This window comes from Amblyomma americanum, unplaced genomic scaffold, assembly GCF_052857255.1.
Source record: "Amblyomma americanum isolate KBUSLIRL-KWMA unplaced genomic scaffold, ASM5285725v1 scaffold_30, whole genome shotgun sequence".
Lineage (NCBI taxonomy): Eukaryota > Metazoa > Arthropoda > Arachnida > Ixodida > Ixodidae > Amblyomma > Amblyomma americanum.
In genome coordinates this window covers 332,841-348,266 of record NW_027526502.1, presented here as the reverse complement: position 1 = coordinate 348,266, position 15,426 = coordinate 332,841, and positions in this window count along the sequence as shown.

Genomic DNA, 15,426 nt, shown 5'->3' with positions numbered 1-15,426 from the left:
TAGTAAAGGCGTCCCTGAATGGCCCCGTGCTACCTATCGTTCCGGCTACAGCGTACATCACAGCAGCGAGCTTTCGAAGACAGAATTTGTTAAGAATGACAATTGGATCTCTTTTAAGATCTATGATTACCTGCCCTTCAGGTATTCGTGGAGCAGGCAATCATGCCATTCACGGCAGCTTGAGGTATCTCTATCAAGGCTCCGCTGCCGGATACCACCTTTAAATGCTTATTTGCACCGGTCGGGGCTGGCGCTTAATCCCGTCTGCGTATTCTATGGTGAGCACGAAACCATAGACAATTTTTTGTTGTTTTGTCGCCGGCACACCATGATGAACAGACGGTTTTTAGACAAACCACAACAACAGCTTGGCCTTTGTTTGAGCAGCCCAGTCATATTGTCGTTTGGAGCCACCATACTTGGGTACAGCCACAAGTCTGTTTTTACCGCCGTCCAATTTTTTTATACGTCTTTATTTCTGCATAAAATAGGCCTAGCCTTGCGGCAGAAATGAGGGGCTTCATGGGGGTGGAGGTGGGGGAGGGGGAGGAGGGCCGGTCTCCACTTCTTCTTCGAAGTGGGGTGGTCCTGTGGTCGGCTACCTTGCTAAACAGAACGTTCAGTTGGGCGAGTTGGTACATATGCATCTTTTGTAAAACAGCGCGAACAACGTCGGACAAGAACAAGAAGGACACGGGACGAGCACTGACTGTCAACTAAGTTTTTATTAGCAACACCTTGTGCTTATAAAGAAAAGAACACACACACAGAGTACATCACATGTTACACTAAAAGCGATAAAACATGAGGCAGAGAAGCACGCGACGCTCAAAGGCCACCAAGAAAAGCTATCTCTTTGTCATTGCGAGTGACTGACGGTTTGCTGGCACACTTTGGCTCTTGACTGATTAGAATGCTTCCATAACTTCTGGCGTGGTCTGATCACAGTGCGTGTAAAGCACCTTCGTGCTACGCCACATGGCTGTGCCTTTTTTCTTCTTTTTGGTGGCCTTTGAGCATCGCGTGCTTCTCTGTCTCATGTTTTATCGCTTTTAGTGTAACATGTGATGTACTCTGTGTATGTTTTATAAGCACCAGGTGTTGCTAATACAAACTTAGTTGAGAGTCAGCGCTCTTCCCGTGTCCTTCTTGTTCTTGTCCGACGTTGTTCGCGCTGTTTTACAAAAGATGCGGCTACCTTGGTAATTTTTTTTCAATATTATTTTTTTCTTACAATTATTATCATTTAACCACTCGGCTTTAAACATCAGTCCCGATCTCCTGCGCGCGTTATGCATTTCCCGTTTCATTTCGCTGTTCCTTTTTGTCTACTTCTTCCTTCCTCAGCATTCATTTTATTTGCGCCCAGGAAATATTTATCTGAAAAACTCTGTGGCCCCAATTCTTGGCCAATCCCCCTGTGTGGGTATGTGCCATTGTATGAGGGTAACAGCATCAACATCAACGACGACGACGACGAAAGCAGCAGGCAGCCCGAAGACTTGCCCGATTACTTATCAAGCGACGCCAGACGCCACAACCTACGAAGACGCAATAGAGAGGAGACTGAGTATACTCCCCTGCCGCGGATTGAGCGAAGAGCTTTTGCGCCTCTATTTTGACCCGTATAGGTTATTCGTCGGCTATTGGTGAACTGGAAGTCGTCCCTCTCGAAATGACTGCATCCCAGGGACGCCGTGTACAACCAGAAGTTGTCCATGTCATCCTTCTAAAGCCCTACTATGCTCGCTAAAAGTTAAGGACGCTGCGTTTTCACACTTGGTGTTTATTTTGCACGATCCATTTTGTTTCTAGTCGCCTTATTTGTTTTAATGCATCGGGTCGATGCTTCTTTGCGAGGGGTGTAATGCCGCGAATCTTTGTAGCGTTTGTTTGTTCATTCTTCAAAGCTGCCGCCACACCACGTTATCACTTTGTGAATGGAACACGCGGCCAGATTTATTTCGATTGATCGCATCCAGGTGGGGCCGATTTTACGTTTTTCCATAATGTTGTAGTAACTTTACAAGCTTTGTCTCGAAAGTTCACTATCAGCTTTAAATTGAGCACTGCCGAGAGCGGCGGGCATTCTGTTCGACGACCGCCGAGCACCCTTGTTGCTTTCGCCGCCGCCGAGTCATTTAGTCCCTTGTGGGAGCAAGTGAGCCCCAATAAAGAGTTTTGTTCATACGCCATTTTCGCAGTCTTTCTGCTCTCCGGAGATTGCATGCAGTGACCACTTCGTGACGTTAGTGTACATAAAATGCAAGACTGAGTTACCTGGAAGCTCAAGTTTTCTGGTTCTATGCAAAATTAACATCCCCTGAGATGTACAAAAGATTATTTGTTACTCTTCATGCATACATGTAAAGGTCAGTGGCAAAGCTACAGTGATAGCGCCCTGATCGAATGGTAGTTTGAATTTCCTGGACATGCTTTTACATTTGAGTTTCAACTTTCTGCTTTACTCAGGCTTGCGTTGTCTTGACATGGTCATCTTGATAAGTGAACACCACATATACAAAACAGGATATACAAAGAAATAGGCGAGAAAGGAGTCGTGCCATGTGTTACGACTCAGAGTGTTCAAAATTTACAGAGCGAGAGAGATAGAGAATAAACATTTATTTGTAAAAAGGAGTCCGGGGTGGATTGTGGGTGGGGTCCTCAGTCCAAGGCTCCAGTGGCTTCCGCAAACGCTTTGGCGATGGCGACCAGCGCCTCCTGGTCTTCCACGGTGCCGCTGGCCAGCGTCACCTCCCACTGCTCCAGCGCCGCGTTGTGCGACTTTAAGTTGTGCAGTTTAGCAGAGCATGTCTATGTTATGCGCGTGAATGTGGGAACATCGCAACACCAAGGACATATATCTGCGTATAACGTTGGGTGAATGCGATGGAGGTGGTAGAGATTGGGGAAAGTGAGTGTTTGGATGCGCCTTAGGTGGTAGGAGTCCGTCGGGGAATGTTTCTTATGTGGCGCGGGGTAGACACACCTATTTAGGCGGAGGGTGTCTAGGCAGGCTGAAAAATGAGTTAAGGGGGCTACATCAGCAATAAAGGAGAACAAGATGCAGCAAGATTAGTTATGCTGTATGTTTGCAATTTGAATGCCGTATCCGACGTGCAGTGGCTTTCTTGGCACTCCTCATGTGAAGAGTTAGCAAGATGGTGATTGGGAGCTCACATAAAACAAAGCAGAGTTGCGGCATGACACATAAACAAAAACTTGAAGGCATTAAAGAGTATGTAGAGATTCGTATACCAATTTGCTGCCAAAAATTACACTGGGTAAATAGGGACCTGTCTGAATGAATTACTGCACAAGCACAGGTATGCATACCAGCTGATTACAAACACTGCAAACTTGGCACACATTTTTCAAGGTGGTTATGCATGCCCTACTTTCAAGACAATAATAACTGGAAAACTAAAGGGAAAATAGCAAAAGATTTACAACAAACAGTAGACGAATGTGCAAGCCTTTCAGAAACAGAAGTGGTTCATAAAGCGGAGGAAATTGGGCTAGTCTCATCTAAGTTTCAGAACTTAAGATTTATGTTATTTTTTCTTTCAGTCTGCTTACAGCACTTTGCATAATAATCATGAATGAATCATGATAAACAGTTGTTAGTAGCAGGATATCCCGCGCATTCGGTGCCTGTTTACATGCAAGCATTCAGACTAAATTATAGAGTGCTGAAATTTGACATTAATTTTTCTGTTCGCCCAGTAACCATGAGCTTTTCATGCCCTCTGTGGAGTGTGACTGCAAGCAACATTTGTGTTGGAGTCCTCATGGGAGACATCAACCTGGTGGTGATCATGTATATACCAGACACACATCAGCTGTTCCTTCAAAGTGACGCTTTTTTTATCTTGAAGTCATTATTGTCATGTGCTTTGAAGCGTTTCTCACTCCGCTAGGTAAAGCAGTCGCCGCGTAGGCCGGAGAATGACCTTGAACGACCTTGAGCCCACCCAAGTAAGCCGTGTGTGACCATGTGTGGTAGTTGTGGTGTCGAACCGTTGACCCCTGACCTTGACCTCTGAACTTTAGTTGAACTTTGACCTCTGACCTTGAGTTGACCTCTCACCTTTTACATTGGGTGACCTGTGGGTTGGCCTTGGGTTGGCATTGGGATATATTGGGAGATATATATAGCAACTGCACAGCTACTATAGTCCTCCATAAAGTAAGCAATAAAATTCTAATAAGGAAGGGCGTCAGGCAAGGAGACACGATCTCGCCAATGCTGTTCACCGCATGTTTGCAGGAGGTATTTCGAGGCCTGAATTGGGAACAGTTGGGAATAAGAATAAATGGAGAATACCTAAATAATCTCAGATTTGCTGATGACATTGCCTTGCTGAGTCACTCAGGAGGTGAACTGCAAATCATGATCAACGAGTTAGACAGGCAGAGCAGATCGATGGGTATAAAAATTAACATGCAGAAAACCAAGGTAATGTTCAACAGCCTAGCAAGGGAACAACAGTTCACAATTGGCAGCGAGAGCCTAGAAATTGTGCCGGAATACGTCTACTTAGGGCAGGTAGTGACAGCTGATCCGGATCATGAGAGGGAGATAACTAGAAGGATAAGAATGGGGTGGAGCGCATATGGCAAATTCTCGCAGATCATGAGTGGCAGTTTACCAATTTCCCTCAAGAGGAAAGTGTACAACAGCATAATCTTACCGGTACTCACCTACGGGGCAGAAACGTGGAGGCTAACGAAAAGAGTTCAGCTTAAGTTAAGGACAACGCAGCGAGCCATGGAAAGAAAAATGATAGGTGTAACGTTAAGAGATCGGAAGCGGGCCGAGTGGGTGAGGGAACAAACACGGGTTAATGACATCCTAGTCGAAATCAAGAGAAAGAAATGGGCTTGGGCAGGGTATGTAATGCGAAGGCAAGATAACCGCTGGTCTTTAAGGGTAACGGAGTGGGTTCCAAGAGAAAGTAAGCGTAGCAGGGGGCGGCAGAAGGTTAGATGGGCGGATGAGATTAAGAAGTTTGCAGGCAAAGGGTGGATGCAGCTGGCAAAGGATAGGGTTAATTGGAGAGACATGGGAGAGGCCTTTGCCCTGCAGTGGGTGTAGTAAGGCTGATGATGATGATGATGATGATGATGGCATTGGGATATCATCACGTGGCTTCACGCGATGATATCCGATGGGGGTGTCGAAGACCATGTGATACCACGTCTTAGCCACGTGGTCGTGTACAACCTTTTCCCGTAAAGTTTAAAGACTAATTTATTTTCTTCTACAGAAATTATTCCCCAATACAAATGTTGGTGCGTATTTGTAGCGCCATCTTTTCGGGCTAACCTGAGCTATTTATGTTAATTTCTGTGGCAGCCGCTAGATGGTACTACCTGTAGAGAAATACGTTGTCACTAGTCTGCGCAGCGCAGTGGGTGGGTTGAGCCAGCCAGCTTCTAGCCTTCATCATGGCTCAGGGCACTAAGCGGACACCTCGTAAAATAAAACAGGAACCTTTGAGCATAATACAATGGAACTGTAGAGGCTTTCGCGACCACGCGAAACGAGCACACCCACGCCTTTACCTTGAAACATTGGAATTTCATGCCGCCATTGCCGCGTTTCAAGAACCTGGTGCTTCGGCCAAAATTTATGGCTAGAACACATTTCAACGGGACCCATCCACCCGTATTCTTGTACATAAGTCGTACACAGCACAGGAGGTAGATCTTGACATAGAGATAACATACTCGTGCACTGCGTGTTACCCCTGCGACGCTCTGACCCCCCTTTACACATATTGAACATATACTGTCCGCCCAAGCTCGAACATAATATTTTCGCGGATATCTTCAGCCGGGCACTGGAGATAGCGGGTCGGGACTCATTATTGAATGTGGGCGATTTCAATGCCCCCAGCCAATCATGGGGCTACAAAAAGTGGGAGGCGCGAGGCAGAAGGCTAGCGGAGCTTATCTCTACGCTAGGCATCACACTCCAGACCGACCCAGCGCATCCCACACGAAAGGGAAACTCTGTGACTCAAGACACGTGTCCTGATCTTACACTTTCCAAACATCCAACACGTGGAATGGAACAACACAGAAGACCCAATAGGCAGTGACCACTGCATCATTAACACACTAATTTACACGCGGCCCCTCAAAAGGCCGCTCACACAAGCCCGACTACAGGATTGGCAGACTTTCAGAAAGTCCCTGCTTTCAGCCAGCCTGATTAAAGATGAATACGAGCAGTGGGCCCAAACACTCATGACAACACTCAAGCAACGCGAAACACAGATACAGACCACGGAGGAGTGCCCGGCGATGGACAACTATCTACTCAACATCTGGGAAGCCCGCCGCAGTCTCAACAAACGTTAGAAAAGACAGGAACATAACAGAACACTCAATAAGTGCGGGTTATGGGCTATGGGGGTTTCACGTACCAAAGATACTCAGGCTATGAGGGGCGTCGTAGTGAAGGGCTCCGGAAATTTCGACCACCTGCGGACAAGCATCTCTGCTGCAAACAGGACCCTCGCGATCAGGAGTATCGTTACACGGGCCTCTATAGAATTTCGCCTCCATCAAAATTCAGCTGCCACGGCCGGGATCGAACCCGCGTCTTTCGGGTAGTCAAGAAGTGCATCCTAGATCTCACTCCAAAAGCAGCTCAGTATGTCTCCCAGCTTGCTGACGCCAACTGGATAGAGCGCTGTAACACGACTACCAGACATATGTCCGGGAAAAACTCTTGGAGGATTTTCTGCAGCCTTATAGACCCCGCGCAGACCCGGGGCGAAACACAGCGCCACTTAAAACGAGCACTCCATAATTTCAAGGGCAGCACAACACAACTCGCAGAGACACTCAGGGACAAGTATCTCTGCTGTAAACAGGACCCTCGCGATCAGGAGTATATTTACGCAGCAAAGATAATCCTGAGTTGGACCAATCGTTCCAACTCTTAAATCTCAAGGTAGACCTAGCAAAAATGAGGAGAGGCACTGCGCCTGGACGGGACAAGGTCACAGTTAAGCTGCTGGTCAATCTCCCTGACCAGGAGTATGAGGCCGTCCTGAAATACATCAACACTATATGGAAGGACGAGAACCCGCTCCCCCTTGATTGGAAAACAGCCCTAGTAGCCTTCATCCCCAAGGCGGGAAAGGAAATCGACACAGACAACTTGAGGCCTATCTCGCTCACCATGGTGCGGGGTAGGCTCTCCAAATACTTGGAACAACGAAACACATTTCCAGACACTATGTTCGGCTTTCGCCCACATAAGTCGGCACAGGACGTACTTCTCCAACTCAACAGAGACATAATACAACCAAACACCCACATAACGACAAGGCCGTCTTGGCCAAGGAGCCTTCGACAATATCAAACACAGCATCATACTGACACACCTCAATGAGACTAACTGTGGCCGCAACGCCTTCAACTATATCAAAGACTTTCTGACCGATCGAGCCGCACTAATCAGAACCAAAGAGGCAGAATTTGGTCTGTATCAAATGAGGACGCGGGGAACACCACAAGGCGCGGTGCTATCCCCCCTACTCTTTAATTTGGCGATTCTCCATCTCCCGGACCAGTTGAAGGGTATCGATGGCGTACGGCATGCGCTGTATGCCGATGATATCACAATCTGGGCCAGAGAGAAACTTAGGGCACCTGCAAACAGCCGCTCACGTAGTGGATCGCTACGCAGGCCACTGTGGTCTCCAAAGCGCACCCAACAAGTCTGGATTTGTGTATCTTAGGGCACCTGTAAGGACACTGCCCAAATACATCTTTCCTTAACAAGTGGCCCCATACATGAGGCCAAAGAGATTCGAATACTCGGACTCTTCATCCATAACCAAAGAAGGGTAGACACAACAACACAAACTCCGCAAAGTTGGAGACCAGGTGTACCGTATGGTCCGCCGTGTCTCCAATAAGAGAGGGGCTTTGCGAGGCAGGGATGCCGTGCGGATGGCCCATGCTTTCGTAACCAGCCGAATTCTCTATTCGGTCCCTTATCTACACTTGCAGAAGCACGACGAAGACAAAGTTGAGGTAATACTCAGCAAAATGATGAGGATGGTGCTTGAACTTCCTGTCTCCACCTCCAATGCGAGACTTCTTTTTCAGGACCTCAAGGAAACCTATCTTCCAATAAATACACGAGGCTAGCCCAAACGAGGTCGGGTCGGCACATGCTAGCCCGGCTTCACATCCAACACGATTTTCACATTCAGGAGCGGTTCCGAGTGCTCGAACTGTGGAGACGCGTCGTCAGAGTTCAACCCCTCCCCACTAACGTGGACAAGGAAGACCATAGTGGTCGTCGTCAGGCTAAGGCGGAAGCCTTGGCACACCACTATGGCAACAAACATAATGTCTATTACGTAGATGTAGCCGGGTCGAACCACGGGGGTTGGTACACGGCCGCGGTCATACATCAAGAAATACAGGTGGATGGGCTCTCCTTTCGAGCCCGAGGCACAACACAAGCTGAAGAGGTTGCCATTGCCCTAGCTGCTTCTGATTCAAAATCCAAACACATCATAACAGACTCGCGTTCGGCGTGTCACAATTATGAGGATGGCTGGATAACTCCACTAGCTGAACGAATACTAAGGAACTGCAGCCGTGGTGCCGATCCTACTCCCCGCTGCATAGTTTTGACTCCGGGCCATCAGGGCCTAGCAGGAAACGAAGCTGCAGACGCGGCGGCCCGAGCAGTCATTCACCGGGCGTTCCCATTGGCTCCTGAGCACCTAGAACCTGAAGGTAGCTGCTTACTCTCCTTCAAAGATATCACATCCCATTATAAGGATAGGCATCACCTCTACCCAGCCCCTGCAAAGGGACTGGGGAAAGCAAACAAACGCGTTCTACTCCGATCATTCACGAATACAATGCTGTGCCCGGCAGTACTAAAACACTTCGATCCCGCGTTTACTGGCGGGTACAAACAGAGTGGGGAGGTGGCTTACACCTATCACATGGTTTGGGCTTGTCAGCGCAACTCAGCTCCCCCCCCCCCCCATCTCTACCAGAGAGGAATGGGAGGCGGCCCTGCTTGGCTGCTCGGACCTTCAGGCCCAGGAGGCTGTGGTGAAGAGGGCTAAACTGGCGGCTTCGACCAATGGGGTTCCAAAATAAGGACTCTACCCATTGCGGGGCTATTTAACGAGCCTCACCTCTTCATATTCAATAATGGCTTTTCACCACCACCGGATGGGAACCGTCGGCGCGCGCTTCGAGGGCGAGGAAGTGGCGGGGAGAACGTGCTTCCGTATCTCGTACCGTCCGGCCTCGGAGTATCCCGTGCCCTAGCGTGGACGAACATTCGCTCGTAACCTTGCTGGTGAATCGGACGACCTCGATTCCTCAGCGTGTTTTGTTGCCAGCAGGCGTTATTGTTATTGTAGCAATAAATGCTTTCTTTGTGTCAGAGGGCCGTTCTTTTGTTCCCCCAGGGCGGGGCTCGCCGTGGTCTGCGTGCGCTCGGTAGCGTATGCGATCACGGGCCAGGCGGTTTTGAACAGTTCCAGCCGCGATTAAGCCGGGAGAACGTATTTATTCTCTCCAATTAAAACCCCACAACATGTATATGGTAAAGATGTTTGGCGAAGTGTTAGTTGAGCGCGATACGAGAGCATGGCCTTATTGCTTTCTGCGCAGCGGAAAGGCGTATACGTTTTGAGAAATGCTTGACTGATTGATTGAAACATGCCCTTTATTAAAAGCCCTTCGAGCACACTGCACGAGGCATCTGTGTGGGCATATATGTGGCCACACAGTTGCCGCGTACGGCAGCCGAGGCGAGTGCTGATTCTTGCTGCCACCATCCGCCGCTACGTCACAGGTTGGCGCGAGCACCGCAAGTCTCCTCCGCTGAAGCCCGCGGGCTCGCTCCAACCCATTGCACCGCCACGCGCACCATTTAACCAAGTTGTCAAGGATCTCATGGGCTCATTCCCTGTATCACCAATTGACGATAAGTGGATTGCACTCTCGACTGACTATCAGAAATGTTATGCGGAAACCAAGGCGACGCCGCGTGGCACATCGTTTGATATGGTGCATTTCTTCATGCACCGCATTGATTTATGGCACGGCGCTCCATCCTACGTAATCACCGATCGAGGCACAGCTTTTAAAGCGCAGCTCATGCACGAGGTGTTCCAGCTGACTCACACAAGCCACTGTAAGCCTACTGCCTACCACCCGCGGTCAAATGGGCTCACTTAACAGCCCAACAAAATCGTAGCGCATATGCTCGCAGTGTATGCAGACGCACAGCATAAGACTTGGGGCGAGATCCTCTCATACGTGACTTATAGCACGGCAGTACAGGAAACTACTCTCTTTACGCCGTTCCGCCTCGTTTATGGTTGTGACGTGCAGTGTTGGACGCCATGTTTCCGCGCACAACCGACGACCGGGCGCTCACACCGCACATCGAGCACTAAGCAAATGCCAACACGCCCGCATGCGCATCAGGCGGCAACAGGGGACGGATGCATGCCTCTACAACAAGAGACACCGACACGTCGGATACCAACCCGACGACCAAGTGTGTGTGTGGAGCCTAGTCTTTCGCCCTGGCTTGTCGAATAGATGGTTATGCCGCTACTTTGGACCTTACAGAATGTTGCGTCGCATCACGGATGTGACTTATGAAGCTCTGACCGACGGTACTGCCCAGGGTGTACGCGGCCGACTCAAGCCTGAAGTAGCGCGCGTACTCAGTGGCGCGAAGCCCTATTCCATAGAGTAAAACAGACAGCGCTTCCGCAGTTTTTTTTTAGCATCGACGACGACGATGATGATGTCCTTAGGCTTAATGGCACGGCGGGGGATTGGACACGGGGAATTGCTTATACAAATGTACTCATGGACCAGGAGTGGAGTATTTCGATAATTATGTGTCTAAGACTAGAATTTGTACAAAAAAAAAACGGAGAATAAAATGCAGTGAATTCTCATTCTACGAGAGGAGTCTACCTTATGTAATTATATAGTCGTGAATATAATCGTATAATCGCACACTGGTTTCAGAGCATATCCCTTGGTGCTTGCCCCGAAGAAGAGGAGAATCAGCATAGATAGAGGAAGGCCTATCGAGCGAGGGGAATCTCCAAGTAAATCCTACGGATAGAAGGGAACCGCCGGTTGAAGCGTAAAAAGTGATCTATGGACTCAATTTCACCACCAGACTCACAAAGGTTGGTCATAGGTAAGCCCGATCGACGTAAATAAATATTTAGTAGCGGTATTCTCCAGCGCAAGACGGTCGTCACATTGCCTTGAACTGCACACATCCGCACACTCCAACGAAATGCCAGGCGTTGAAAATCCGCTGAAGCAAGGAGAGGCTCATGGCTCAAGTAGTGGAGACGCTGGAATGGCTGAAAGCGTGCTATAGACAAGCAGACAGTATTTGGGACAATAGGACCACCAAGGGCAGAGTTTGCTAAAAAATGAGACCTCTCCTTAGAAGCAATGCCATGCACAGTGTCCAGGGTCTCAATGAAAGCGTACTTGTGCAATATGTGATGGGATAAAAAATTGAAGGGAACGGTTTCAAGAACGCCGTGAAGACGGAAAGGCTGTCTGAAAGTATAATAAGCCGAGATATACTGCAGGGAACCCTTATTAAGGCCAGCTCAATGATCAGAAACTCAGTGAAAAAAATACGGGTATAGTATAGTCAGGGGCCCGAAATGAATAACTCCAATCAAGAGCCCTTGAGTAAATTCCAAAGGCTGCCTTTTCATTTTTATGGGATGGCATCTGTAAAAACGGCAATATGGCTAGAAAAATTATCTAGCTACTCCTCTATAAGCCCATTTAATGCATTGGGAGGCATAGTCTTAGCATTCCCTGGGAGGGTGTCGTCAAAGGAGACTACGTTATCAGCCCGCCGGTGGTCAACTTGTACTAAGGAACTTATTGAGACAGAAATTTTTGACAGCTGAGAATTAGTGAACACTACCTGAGGGAGCTTATACCTAGGCCAAATAAATCCAAAGAAGAGAGTTGGGTTCGCTGTAAATATGGGGTTATCCAATCCGGGAACAGACTCCAAAGACCTTAAAACGCCCGCACCGTGAGAAGCTAAAACCGCGAATTTACATAGATTTGATACCCGCGCCTCCAAGTACAGCACAGCATTAGCCACTGTTTCAGGCAGACCTAAGAAAAGGCCCAGAGCGCGTCTCTCCATAAGAAACTGAGCTTCAAGCTTCTACCTTGGGCGCCCAGAAAAGAAAACAGAGCCGAATTCAAGTATTGGCCGTACGTAGGCCTTATAAAGAAAGAACAGTGTTCCGACACATAGCGATTTTTTTTGTTGTGGATTCTCACCAACCGGCAAAGGGCACGCTCCCTTTTAAGCACACTGCTTCTAATTTGGGGGCGCCAGTATAATTGCGGGTCACATATTATAGTCATTACTCACAACAGCGCAGGAAACACTGACAAAAAGGGGAGAATAGACAAAACAAGCGCTGCACGTGCGCATTAGTTCACGCCTTGTATGCCGGTTCCGTTTAGGTTTGTTTTTTGTAATATTCGAATATGTATATATTTATTACAACCTCAAAGGCCCCATTAAAGGGGTATTACATGAGGGAGTGGAATTCAGGGCACATAGTTGATAAGGTGGATTTTTTGAATGATGATGGGTCGGGGTGAAGCACGACGGTGTTGGGCAAGTCATTCCAGTCCTTTGCAGTGCGGGCAAAAAATGATGACAGGTGAGCACTAGTCCGGGCAGGGGGAGGTTAAACGGCCTTCTGGTGGTTCGTGCGGCCGGAGATGCGGTGGGCAGGGCTGATAATAGACTTGATCATGTGATGATAGTAAAATTTATGAAAGAGGCATAGTCTTGCAATAGTACGGCGGTCTGCTAAGTTTGTAAGATGAGCATTACGCTTTAGTTCAGTGACACATGTATATTCTTCCCTTCCCGTAAAACAGAGCTTGTTTTGTCTATATTTCTCCTCTTTTGTCCGTTGTTCCTGCGCTGTTCTGGATAATATATATGTACCAACTCGCCCAACTTTTTTCGCACGTCATATATTATACTCAAGCGATACGACAAAGAAATGTAAAGAAGGGGTGCCTATAGGAAAAAAAGAACGGCACACTTGTTGACATTTAAAGTTAACTGAGGCTGTCCAGCCAAAGTTCTTGAGTATTTAAATACTTTTGCAACAATAGATGCAGGACATCAATATTTTTGGCAGAAGCGAAAAAGGAATGTCATCCGCATGCACATAAACTTTGACGTCCGGGTGAATAGGGCTATGAAGCATTAATATATTAAACAATAACAGCGAATGAACGGAGCCTTGTGGGACACCTCTAGACTGGGCGTACGTGTTAGAGTCTAACGTGCCCTTAGTTTAAGAGAATGATCTAATCCTTAAAAACTCCCTTATCCACGGGAAGAGGTTCCAAGGAGGTTATACACAAGCAGTGACCTCTTTTACCTCCTTCGTTTTCTTTTTACCCTCTCCAGTTAGCTCGCAGCACCATAATGGTTTTCAGTTTTTTGTTTCGAGAGAGGGGAACTAATGCCACCTGGTGGCCCCACGTAACTTCAAAAGACAATGAGGTTGAGTTTTTGACGCGCCCTGGGAGCTAGAATGCATGGTGAACAGTGCATCGGTTCTTTGTTCCGTGCCAGTATGAAGGGAAGTAACGTTGAACGGCTTGAGAACGGTTAACAGCTTTCAATACCAAGCGATGCATGGGAAGTTATAAAAGAAATCAGTCTGTCTTGGGCAAGTAGTCACTGGAGATATGGACCATTAGAGTGAAACAGCGAGAAGAATGAAAGTTAAGAACTTTCAGGGAGTGGCAAGTAGCTCACCAATATCCCTTAGGAGGAAAGTATGTACCAATAGCCCCGTATTAGGCAGAAGCTTGCAGGGGGGCGGAAAAGCTTGAGAAGAACTTGTGGACGCCGCAGCCAGCAATAAAAATGGAAAATGGCAGGAGTAAGACACGAAAAGAGCAAAATAGGAGACCAACACGAGCTACTGTTATCGTATCGCAAATGAAGGAGAGATGAACCGATGGTATGTTAGGGGAGCGGAGGGGATTTCGAGAGAAGGAGGTCAAAGTCATGGGGTATGAGGGGAATACGGTGGCAGCAACTGGCACAGGACATCGGTAAGTGAGATGAATGGGAGAGGGCTTTGCTTTGAACCAAGCGCGTCGCTCGACTGTTGATTGTGACAGAAAGAAATAAGAGGAGGATAGCTGAATGAATGATCTCAAGCCACGGGGGTTGATAGGGCCGGTGGGTGTGTTGAATAGGAAGCCTTGAGGAATGAGAAGCCGAAGCTTCCCCTCCCCATTTCTCGTTTAGGGGCCCTATAGCGTTCGAACGCGGTTTTGGCGCGTACAACTTTTTGTGGCAGTGCATTCGAGGCGGGAGAGAGAACCATAGGGTCCTTTTTCCACGTCGGGCTAGGGGTGCGGAGGGGTAATTAGTGGGGGAAGTTAGAGAGAGCATGCGCTGCCGCTAGTGTGGAGAAGCCCACGGCACGGGGACAAAAAGACGCTGTTAGGGCTGGGCCTCCCAACCTATCTCTACTGTTGGGACTGGAGCATCTCAGCCTGCTTCCATGGTTGCGCAGAGCTGTGCGATGAAGCGCTCAAGGCAACGGTGAGTCAACGAAACATTTATGGACAGAAAAACAAGGGCCTCACATTATCGGCACAGGGGCCGGGAGCACAACGGGCTCGCACAAAGGGGCCCGGCGGTGCACCGGGAGAGCGTCTCTCTAGCTTGATGTCTCCGTCTGCTCTCCCGTCCGGCGCGGCTCGGTTTCGATCACCTCCTGTGACCGTTGCAGCAGCGAGCCGTTGAAACCCCCCAATCATGTCACGGCACTGGTCACCGTTTGAATCTGACGAATGGACGAGAGCAGCGCGGCCGTTCGAAGTTTGCAGCCGGGAAAGGGATGCCGGCGAAGCGTCGGTTGCGGATCGAGCCGGCGCTTGCGATGGAGGAGGGGGAGAGGATTCCACCGGGCGAACCTGGTCCAGAGTCCGGGATTGCTTGGCGCAATGGCGGACGCACAGCGCTGGCTTCCACGAATGCCAGCGTAATGCGTGCTCGGGCGTAACAACGCCTCCTTTACATTCCTGCCTAACCTCTGCTGCCTTTTAACTGAAAACAGCTGTGTCCCTCTCTTGCTGATTTATTTCTCTTGGTAACTGTGCTAGTCCTTTGATGATGACGATGATGAAGCCATTCTCTTCGCAAGGAATGGGCAGCTGAATGAGCGGAAGCTCAAATAAGGAAAAAAAATATGTAGCCAGCAACATCAACGACTACGAGAAAATAAAAGATCAGCGCTGCAGTATACCCCCCCGTGCTGTTGTGTTCTTGAGGTGAATGCAAACACAAGA